The 7,964-nt window shown below is 39.9% G+C and overlaps 1 long non-coding RNA gene across 4 annotated transcripts in view; it reads right to left on the bottom strand.

Moving 5' to 3' along the window:
• The window catches only part of LOC101791220 (uncharacterized), a 43,004-nt gene extending 42,071 nt beyond the window's left edge, over positions 1 to 933 (bottom strand). For all 4 annotated transcript variants that reach the window (XR_011808553.1, XR_005264890.2, XR_011808554.1 and 1 more), the window contains exon 1: positions 68 to 933. This is a non-coding gene — a long non-coding RNA (uncharacterized lncRNA). The remainder of the gene's footprint in view (positions 1 to 67) is intronic.
• Positions 934 to 7,964: the final 7,031 nt, after the last annotated feature.

Here is a 7,964-nt window from a genome sequence, read left to right on the forward strand (position 1 = left end):
GGACCTCTTCTATGTGGAAAAAAAAAAAAAAAAAAACACTGTGGTAATTGAGAATGTATTGACTTACACTTTGTGGGTCTGTTCTTGTGTTCTTCCCTTAGCATTTACTTCTGGCTGTGGGAGGAGACAGGATATTGGGTTAGATGGTCTGACCCAGCGAGTCAGTCTGATGTACTTACCATTAACAGCAGCAAAACTGCAAGAGGTTTCATGAAAATTGCTAGCAGCTGAGGAATGGTAGAGCTCAAGACTCACTGGCTTCACTGCAGGCTTGACAGGATTAAAAGCTGACATGCACGGGGCTGCCTGACTCTTCTAGCTCTCTTCTGTCTCCCTGCCCAAGAGCCTTGTTCCAGCATGAGCCTCCAACCACAGCTCATTCCAGTTACCATCTCCCAACAGTCATTGCTTCTGCTGCTGGTTTCCCATCCAGACTTTAGCTCTAAGAAGCTAATGCTAAGCTCCCAGTCCAAACTACCAGTCTTCACTCAGCCATTTTTATTGCTTTTTAGCTCCAGCACCTGGTCCAGAGGCTGTAAATGCTTCCTTACTGCTTTTAACAGACTGCTCCCACACCAGCAGCGTTCACCAAAAAGTCTAATACTTTTTACTGGTGTATACAAAGCTCTGCTGCAGAGGTTTCTTTTGCATAGGTTTGTAAAGGATGAGTGAGAGACTAGATCACAGTTAATGTATATTGGAGACCATGGAGTCTTAAGCTGTGGACTAAGATTTCTTTAGTGGGAATATATGATCATAGTGTAACAGTGAGTCATTTTATTTGGTTGTTTACAGTTCGCTGTACGTTTCATGTTGTTTCTTTAGCAGGCTGTGACCACTTATCTTGATTTAATTGCTCTGCTCTAGTTCAGGTGAAGTCCTCCATAGGGGGTGGAATATCTTGCTCCTCCTGAGACCATCCATGAGCAAACTCCACTTCTGGAAAACATGGTGGGTCAGGGTCAGACATGCAGCAAACAAGGAGTGATATCTGGAAACAACAAGCACTGGATATGGCCTGGCCACAGAAGTGACAGACAGGAAGAGATTTTTCATAAGGTAACTGGAGGAAGAGGAAGGAGACTGCAGGAACAGTGTAGGCAGACTGGGATTTGTATCTCACCCTACTTTTTTCATATATTTTTTTCCCGTCTGAGATTCTCCACCGTTAATTACTGAAGTGTTTGTTCAAGGCGTCTCCTTAAGGCTCCATTGAATTAACATTTTTTTCAAATACATATTTCTGGCTAAATCTGAAAGTCTCCTGTGAAGGCAGAAACAGTCACAGGTCTAACTACGCATCTCTTCTCCCTATTCCTGCCTTACAGTACTGAGTCCTAGCTCCAGCTGATGTGAATTTGAGTGGTATTCCTAATGCATTACGCTTTTTTCATGGTAAATTTTTGTTGTTGTTTTGTTTAAGTAAATCTTGAAAAATAGCCAGATATTTTGATTAGACCTTTCCAAAATTCTCTATCTTAATGATGTCTGAATACTCTATATGAAAAATTTCAGACAAAATAATTCAATTTTCATAAATATATAAACAACCCAAGCCAGGGTCAGATAATGATAAATATCAGGCTTTCTTAACAGTCAAAATTACCAGCCACCACTATAATTATATGAGATAGTATTTGAAGCTGAAATTTTCCTTATAAACAATGTGATGAATAATCAGGTCTGAGAGGAGGAAAAGGAAATCACAATTGTTTCCTTGCTGGAATAGATCCACTCACGATAATTTATGCTTTATCCTTCATTTCATCCAGTCATATCAGCCTTCCATCAGTCCTATCCACCACAGCTTGAAAAATCCCATTTCAAGTGAATCCCATTGAAACCCAAATGGCAAGGCCAGGTGTTCATCTTAAGAGCAATGGCTTTAGAATTCCCGAATTTTCCTTTCAGAAAGCCACACAGAAAACAGCCCAATTATTATTGTTGTTGTTATTATTATTCAAAAACTAGTTCTGAGAAATACTTTAAATAACAGAGGAAAGCAAAAATGCTAATCCTCTTACATAACACAAATCCCAGATGGCCTTGTGCGGAGGGGAGGAAGATGCCATAATAGCAGTCACCATTATCAATTGTGCTTGGTGACAGATGTTAAAATGATGCAAGTGCTTGTGCTCACTCACAGAACTTCAGTAAGTCTTTTTCTGTCATATTTCCCATAGAATAAAATCATAAATAAATAAAAAGTCAGGTGCAGTCAAGCACTAATCTTCACTGCAATTGCGCAACTCATTCCAAATAATGTCTAAAGTAAAGCCTTTACAGTCTCTTCATTTGCAGTTCTGCTCCTTAGCTAGAGAAAAATGCCACAGTAGCAGTACTGTCCTGTACATCTTGATTCCTTTGCTCTCCATAACTCTATAATATAAATCAAAATATAACATTGATTACTAGTGATGTCTATACTAGTCCTTTCACCACCTACTACATCACGGACTGTTTTATATTTACATGGAAGCAGCTTTCTTTCTTCACCTTGCATAAAGCCTGGCCCTAAACTACTTCAGATTAATGGCAGGTTCATGTGACTTAAAGGGTGCACAGGTATTCATTTTCTAAAGGGTTTTGTCACAGTGATCACCTTGTTGTTAAGGATAACGGGGCTGCAGGGGAAGGTGGAGGAGGTACCCATATGTCATGGGGTATCGCCTGCTTTAATAAAGCATACTGACACCCCATGTACAAATGCTCATTTAGTAACCCTAATATTCAAGAATAGGAACATTTATATGTAATAACTTCATTCTCCTATTTCACTTGTCTTAGTTCAGACTGTGCAAGGAGCCAGGCTTGCTGAGAGCTTGCCAGCTCTCAGAATCACATCACCAAAAGTCACAGGGAACCAGGCACCAAACAAACAAGAAGAACCTGTAGTATATGAGGTTGCTCACAAAAAACTCTGGGGACCATTTGAGGTCACTGCAAGAGGTCCATCTCTCCTGGACATTCTCTTATTCCCATAACTCTACAACTGTGTTTCCTGTCCTCTCGGGGATTTGTGAGAATGACAGAAATTTCCCATCACACTTCCCAGGCACTGGTGCAGCTGTAAAAGTGCTGGTTGCGGGAGTCAGTCTTTCCCAGAGAACCAGGGAGGAGCTCTTACCCTAAAAGCCAGTGCTATGTGTTTGCTCAGCAGCTGTCCCAGAAAAACTAGAAACCAGTTCATGGCTGTCCTGCTGTTGCCCCTTAAGAATCATCTACTCAGTGTGTTACTCCTGATCCACTCCGTCTTCCTACTGAAAAGAAAAATGTGGAATGTGGATATTTTATACCATATGTATTAGGGGTAAAAAAAAAAAAAAAAAAAAAAAAAAAAGTCCCTATTCCTCGACAGAGGCTGAAACCTCATACTTACTGCCCCTTTCTAGAACGAAAGGGATGTTAGACTTCCAGTCATGCCATTGGACATATTAGAATATGTCTCTGAGAATCTGTTCCAGTGGAGAAAAAAAAAAAAATCAGAAAAGCAGTCTGGCTGATGCATGTGATTTGGGTTCCAGAAAGGAACCTCTCTTAGATTTAAATCATAGTCACTTCCCTTCTCATTCCTTTGCCTGCCAGTAGCTATTATGATGAAATAAATATTCCCAAGCACCAAGTCACAAGCAGAATTTAAGAATTTAAGAAGACAAAAAAATAAAATAAAATAAATAAATAAAATAAAATAACTGTTAGGGTGTGCAGGCTACAGCCTATTTGTTGCCCTTCTCTTGTCTCCCAGTCTTCCACTTCTCTTTTTCCCTTGAATAGGTGCAGGCAGGCCAGCACCCCCAACATTATCTGGTCACATAGGAATTCCTGCAAAGGTGCAGCAGGATGACAGCAGTGGGCTCCTTTCCCTGGCCCCACTGGATCCCACTGAGAATCTGAGTGCTCCCAGCCAGGATGGTGATGTTGAGAAGCAAGGCCATACCCAGAAAGGAAATGAGAGGTTATCTTATTATTCCTCTGGCAAGCCCAGAGAAGGCTTTCTGCTTCACTTCATTTCATCTTCCCTTGCAGAGCAATCACTTATTCAAGCTCCAGTTCTAAATGTCTCCTCAAAGAGTTAACTTATTATAAATAATCACGAAAGAAAATGCCCGTTTACACCCAAATTATAGAGAAGTCTCTAGTCTTTATCAAGTCTCAAGTGTATTTGCACTTAAAAGCTTCCCCCCCACACACACATGCTAGAAACAATAGTGCAGGTGCATTGCCCTTCAGTGTACAATGTATTTATCCTGGGAGGCAGGAAGTTGGTTTCACACCTGTTTCTTCTTTTTATTTGTTCTTGGCCTGGCTAATTTGCCGAATGTCATGATTGGTACAGCTGAGGCTGTCAGAAAGAATTACCACTTTGTAACATGACGGCCTAATTCTGGCAGTTCAGATTTTACAATGATTTGCCTTTTGTTCTTTCTTTCAGTAGCGGTCTGTTTTCTGTATTGTACACAAACGGAATCTGATCAGCAGCAACAGAAAATGTAAAAATAAGACAGGCTGCTTTATCAGATGGTTGGACCTTTTTAATATTATTATTATTAAAACTATTCTAAAGACTATTAAATTAATTCTCTGATATGGTGAAAGAGATTCCTGCCATTGGGTGAAAAAATATTATTTTGCAGGAATTCATGGTATAGACTGTGGAAATTTTTTGGTCAGAATTGAAGCAGTACTGAAAATTGAAACATCATTTTCACACAAATTTTAAGGAAGTAACAAGATGTGGTTCGGGTTTCAGCTTTATTACCAGTCCTCCATTTTTTTAATCTAAATTGAAGTGGGCACTTTTAGGAACCATGTTCTCATGTTGACACAACCATTTAGACTCTGCAGTTTACAGCTAGAAAGTTTTCTCTAAAAGCCAAATCAACCTGAGAAAGAACAATTTATTATTCTTGATTTTAAACATTTAAAGAAAGATTATTTTAATTCAGCTCCCTTAACATCCTCTTCCCCTGCCCCCAAATTCTATTCTTTACGAGAAATAAAGAAACATTGAATTATTGATAATTCTTATTGTCTATGCAGTTTTATTTCAAGGACTATCCCAATGAGGACACCCCTTCCCAGGTTGTGTTTGTTTGTTTGTTTGTTTGTTTGTTTGTTTTCTGTACTGCAGACCTCTAGGGAACCTCCACTTTTCTGCAGCATGTCTGCACTTCATGGAGCATGGTCAGCTTGCAGGCACAGCACCCACGACCCAATGGCCAGCATACAGAAGACATCAGCCCTGGACTCACCCACACCATGCGTACCACCTGCACCAAGAAGCACTCTGGTGTCTTAGGGTTCGCACTAATTCTGTTATGGTAGCACGAAGTGGTAAACTACAGCCTGAGAGGATGAAGATGGGGAGAAAAGGGAGCAGGACTGGGTCATGGCAGGATTACCAAAATGAAGCCTTTTCTCATAAACCACGATGCCATGACCAGAGAGATTGTCAGATGTTTCTCAGCTTCTCTGTAAAACAGAATCATGATCTAAACATTGGATGGCATCAAAACCAGGATCAAGACACCTTTCTTTAACTTGTCCAGGGCATTAGCACTCACATGTGAAAAGACATCATACTATAGACACAAAGCTGATGATTTCAGGCTGCAAAAGGCTACTCAGCTGGCTCTGTGCCAGGAACTGGTGACAGCTCTAGAGCAGCAACACACTATTCTGGAGCCTTAATAGGTTCATTAGCTTTATTAAAGTGACTATATCAGACCTCTATAGAGCTGAGGCTTAACAGTTCCAAGTTAGGAATTATTTTATTGCTGTCATTATCAAGGAGCTTCTGCAGGGCTCTTCTCCATCTGCTTCATCCTTGACAAGATTTCTGATAGCTCAGGCATCATTGCCATGTTCCATAAGAATACCATATCCAGCCGCTACAAGACTATCAACAGAATACACTACCCCCACAGTATTCGCTGAATCTATCTGAATTTATTATAACCATACAGGGATGCTTCATGATGGTAGGCCAGTTGCATGCACCGTCTTTACCAGCCATGCTCATATTGCCAGTCTATTTCAAATCTCTGACGTTATCCTTCTGTGACTAAAATAAATAAATAAATAAATCAATATATCATCTTATCTTAAGGAAAATACCAAATCTGCAGCTCAAGCCAACTTCACTTAACCTCAACCAAGAATTTTTGCCTTCTGCTTATGACCTTTTGACCATTGCGTTCACGGAGAGGATACAACAAGATTTTTAGCCTCTGCCAGACATTTGTCAGATGTGTGTTTGGTTATTTTAGGACTCTGACAGTGAGAATGGTTCAATGCTAATGTGGAAAAGATCATCCATGTGTTTTCTGAACACTTAACATCAGGAGAATGGAGCCTTTACCTATGAGGCTTCCAAGAAGATCACACAAAAGAAAGTGAGTGGGCCACTGGCACACCTGGTGGGGGGTAAGTTCATTTTTCCTACCAGACACAGTCAAGAGAACCATTATGTGCTATCAAACGCCAAAATTTCTTGTTGTTGCCCAAGAAAAAAAAAAATCTTTTAACATTCTCAAGCAAATACATTATTTGCTGTTTGTACAGCTATACTGGCCCTGTAGAGAGACTGCTGAGCAGGGAAATCTCAGAGCAGCAGTCTGTACTAGAAATTGTCCACCTTCACACACCTTTTATTGAAGGGCAAGCTTACAGATCTGTCCTTTCTACAGAAACAAATTCATGAGGGGAGCAGTTCAGTCACAGTCCACCTACAGAGAAGATAACCTGCTCCTATCAGAACAGTCGTAGTTTATTTGGGTCATTTAGAACAGATTAAGTGCACACAGAAGCCCTTTTAAGGCCACAGATGGGGGACAGATTACTCAAAGGAAGGCAGGCATTTCACAAACAATCTAGTATTAATGCATATCCATAAAAGGACAGTCTTCGAATTATGTACTGCACTGCCTTTCCATGTACTTGATCAAAGTCCATAAACTGAATAAAAAGAAAATCAAATAAAAAACAAACAACCATACAGGCAAAAAGAATCCCAGTTTATTCCCGGTAAAAGTAAATACAATCTCCTTCTAACCTTTCTCAGAAAAGTAGCCCAAACAGAAGAGAATTCTAGGAGATGAGAAATATCCAGTCCCATGTACTAGAATAATTTCCAGAAACTCTCTGCTTCAGTGATAGGCCACTCACAGGTAGATTCTTGGTGATGTTGAGGGCACTGTGCTAATGCTTCTGACCTATTTTCAGCAGGCCCAATCAACCACCTTGATGTGGACACACAATAAAATTACAGGTCAGTTTGCTCCCTAGACGCCTACCATTGTAGAAATGCCTGCAATAAATCTGGGATCTATGATAGAAATATGGATGCCATGAAAATCTGGCAGTTTTGGTTATTGTTATTCACTGACAAAGACTATTTGCGTCATCAGTCTTGTACCTCTTCCTATCCCCAGCTGGAGTCCTACAATGAGACTGGATATTTCTCATGGAATTGTTGTCAATCACTCCTCCTGGCCTTGTCTTTCCTGATTTGGATTATGTTATCCCAGGACCTCCAGGTGGAAAACAGACCTTAACATCAAAAAAATGATAGGCTACTGTCCCACTGCTGGGGTGTAGCAATGAGATGCTCCTGCACTGCCAGACCTCAGCTGCTGAAGTGCTTACTTACTTTCAGAAGTAAGATTTTAGAAAATGTCAGTGATACAGTCTTGCATAATGGTGGAACTTCGGTACAAAGCTCAGTCCGTGAAAAAAAATAAAATAAAAAAAAATGTATATATAAATATATAAGTGAACCAGAAATCCCATGAATACTGGTAGTATACATGGACTATATGAAAAGATTGGACATAAATGATTAAAAGAAATCATCACAGAGATTCACCAGGGATTTACAGGATGTTGAAAATAGAAGTGATTAAAAAGTATTTTACTCTCTGTATCTTAAATTCTTGTTTATAAAAAATCTATAAAGGCCAGCT

The sequence above is a fragment of the Anas platyrhynchos genome, chromosome 3, assembly GCF_047663525.1.
Source record: "Anas platyrhynchos isolate ZD024472 breed Pekin duck chromosome 3, IASCAAS_PekinDuck_T2T, whole genome shotgun sequence".
NCBI classification, from domain to species: domain Eukaryota; kingdom Metazoa; phylum Chordata; class Aves; order Anseriformes; family Anatidae; genus Anas; species Anas platyrhynchos.